A 3,241-nucleotide genomic window follows, 5' to 3' on the forward strand; every position below is an offset into this window, starting at 1 on the left:
TCCCTGGTTCCTTGGTGCAGGTACAGGTGCAGGTGCCGGTACGGCTTCAACCTCTTGCGCCCGTCCTTTGTTCTTAGCGAGCCCAGTCTTCCCTTTCTTGTTGCTCGCGGCTTGCTTTGGCCTTCTGTGTCATCACTCTTTTCCTCTTTCTTGTCAGTTCTTCTTATTCTTCCAACATTCCTTCCTCTTCCTGGTCACACAATTCCTCATCTTCCTGGAACATTAGTGGTGATTCAGGCCTTTCGCTGGTACCAGGGTAGCTTCGCCCTGGCTGGCTGGCCAAGGATTCCATCCAGTTGCTGCCGTGCTTTGCCACCACCAATTTGGCCATCGCGATAAAGGCATCCATGTCCATGGTAACGGCGGTTCCTCCTTTGTGGAAAGCACACGCTTTTGTCCCTGAGGCCCTTTCTTGCGTTCCGTGAGCTGTGGAGGTGATGCTCGCTCTTTCGCCGCTCTCCCCCTTTCCAGAAGGCTGCAGCTGCTGTGCTTTTGTTCCGCCCCGCCGCCGCTCCTTGCACGCTTTCACTCTGTGCCTCCCCCAGCTTCCGGTGTCGCCCCGTGCCCCACAGCTGTGACACCAGCAGTGCGTTCGCGGTGGCTGACTTGGTACGCTCGGTTACTTCCGGTCTGCGCACACTGCTGCTCTCCTTCGTGCGGTCCGCGATTTGCCGGCGCTGCACGGTCTCAGCTATTTATGTGCCCGGCGGGTGCTTCGAGCGCCATGCAACAGCTGATTTTCTCCGGTGGTGCCGAGAGGGTGAGCCGGTTCCTTTCCGTGACTCGCCGTCCCCCGCGGCTCTCTATACACTGCTCGTGCTGCCGCTTGAATTGGCAGCGTCACAGCTGCACAACGATCATAGCTGTTCCTGTCCACGATCGCCGGCGATTCCTGGAGAGCCGGGCTCGAGGTCCCGGAAAATGACTTGGTCGTAGTGAGTTGTTCGACCGAGTGGGACTTCCTCCTACGGAAAACGAAACGAAAACCTTCCTCTGAAAACGAAAACCTTCCTCCGTTGTCCACGAGCGAGCGGGTGTCCCTCGGGTGCAACTGGATGCTACCTTCTGAGCGGACCCCGCTCCTTATGAAGGGGAAACCCCTCCCCTTTCCCTTTGTTTGCCCTTCGCGGGCTTTCCTTGGTTTTGCCGCACTTCTTGCTTCGCGGGTGTTTCGTCATTTTGCCGCGCATCCTGTTTCGCAGGCTTTTTTCTTCTTTGCCGCCTTGCCCCAGCGCCTCCCCCTCGGGGGAGGGGGCTGGGGATCCCCCAAGGAGGACACTGCCCGGTTTATCGGGGGTGCCTCCTCTATTTTGCTGGGCTTTGTGTGCTCGGCCCTGGTATGTGGTTCCATGGTGTAATGGTTAGCACTCTGGACTCTGAATCCAGTGATCCGAGTTCAAATTTCGGTGGGGCCTATTATTTTGTTTCCTACAAACTACATTTATCTTAAAGTTAAAAATCAGCACAGGACTGTTTTAACTTGCACACGGGAAGAGGACGTTTTCGGATTGTGTTATTGTTCGAGCAGAGGAGCGGCAAAAAATCTTTCTCCAGCCATCTGTCTCGTTGTGATCCCTGTGCAAACTGTCACACGGTGTCCAATGCGGGACACCCGTTTATCATAATTAATATACCCAGTGTATGTATTTTCAACGACGTACTTACAATTTCTGTAAGGGGCATAGCCCCACTGTAATGTCGTATAGAAAGGTATACTTGAATACAATTTAAAAAATGCAGGTTGTTGTGACTAAGGCAAGCTACCTTGCAGTCACATGGGGTGGTTTCAGTGATCACAGCACGTCGCCTGTTAGGATGGCTGGGGTCAGGTGCTTCCCGCTCGCCAGTAGTGTGTACTGCAAGCTGACTCTGTGTTTGTGCGCTTTATGTGTGACATTACACCGGCAACCCGAGAGCCCTTAACAACTGGCGCGCATGTGTAACGCCCCCCCAACCTCCTGCAAGGTCTTGCCCTGAGCTGCTGACGACTCCTGCAGCCTGTTTCGTGCTGCCTGCGCTCCCGCCTCTGCAAACATCTCAGTGGTGTAGCGCAGGGCAAAAAAAATAAAAAATACAGAAGCCTTAGTAATTAATTAGGGACGCCTCCCGGACCACGCAGCGCAAAGCAGACTCAGCCGCCTAGCTACAGTGCAGCTCCCTGACCACACCGCGGTTCACGTATGCCTGGAGGTACGCAGGGTCCCACCATGATGCAGGGCTCCATGTTTGGCAACAGTGGCAGGGGTGCAGATGCACAAGGGGTGGGGCTCCAAAACACCAGGATGTCCCAACTTCCCAACCAACACCGAGCACAAGGGGCACTGCCTGCAGCCACATCGTTCCATAGTTGCCCAGAGCCAGAGTTCGAAATCAAGGCAAACTCTGCGACCCTAGGCCCAAGCGGGACACATTGGCTGGAGCGGCTAGACATGTTTTTCGAAGTGGCCGAAATAGATTATGATGCCAAAAGGAAGACACTCCTGCTGTTCTATGCAGGGAGTGAGGTTCATAAACTGTATAGGGTGCTGCCACCAGGTGATGCGTCGTACCGAGCTGAGGAGAGGGTACTGTCCAACTATTTTGCCCCTATGGTCAACATTGACTACGAATAATTTCAGCTCCGGCAGGCTGCTCAGGCGCCCAAAGAGTCCATTGATGCATTCCACACTCGGTTGCGCCAGTTGGCAGCAGCGTGCACATTTGTCGACAAAGGAGAGTTGCTGGGCTAGATAATGCAGGTCCAACAAGTTGCGCAACCAGATACTCAAGGAACCAGGAAACTCTCTGGCGTGAATCCTCGAACTAGCAAGAGCCCAATAGCTGGCCGGGGTGCGGTCGACTCATATAGACGTAGCCATGAAAGGGGTGCATGTGCAAGAGGTGCACGCTGTGAGGACACAGACCAAGAAGCCTGCTCTGGTGATGGGCCGAAAGCGGAGCCACGCAAGGAAGACCAAGGATGAGGTGCCCGAGACTGTGAGTTCTGTGGAGGGCAGTTGCTGCGTGCAGGACTGTGTCCGGCGGTGGGGCGACAGTGTAAAGGGTGCCACAAGGCGGGACATTATTCCAACCTCTGCAAGCCTCCTGGGCATCAATTACTGGGGCCAGTGAGCCCGAGCTGTGGCGAAACAGGCGGGCCGAAGTGGCCACCAACGTGGTGCTCATTTCGGAAGATGCCAACTGGCCAGAGGAGGAGGCATGAGAACGCACCAACGAGGACGGTGTGGTAACCCTAGTTGAA

At 55.1% G+C, this 3,241-nt stretch overlaps 1 non-coding gene across 1 annotated transcript; it reads left to right on the top strand.

Annotated features, from left to right (window-relative positions):
- Window positions 1-1,343: 1,343 nt before the first annotated feature.
- Window positions 1,344-1,415, top strand: TRNAQ-CUG (transfer RNA glutamine (anticodon CUG)). The gene has a single exon. It is a non-coding gene; the product is annotated as a tRNA-Gln (tRNA).
- The last annotated feature ends 1,826 nt before the right edge of the window (window positions 1,416-3,241 follow it).

Source organism: Ambystoma mexicanum, assembly GCF_040938575.1.
Source record: "Ambystoma mexicanum isolate Mex_15411 chromosome 12 unlocalized genomic scaffold, UKY_AmexF1_1 Mex_chr12_unloc.2, whole genome shotgun sequence".
In the NCBI taxonomy this organism is placed as follows: Eukaryota; Metazoa; Chordata; class Amphibia; order Caudata; family Ambystomatidae; genus Ambystoma; species Ambystoma mexicanum.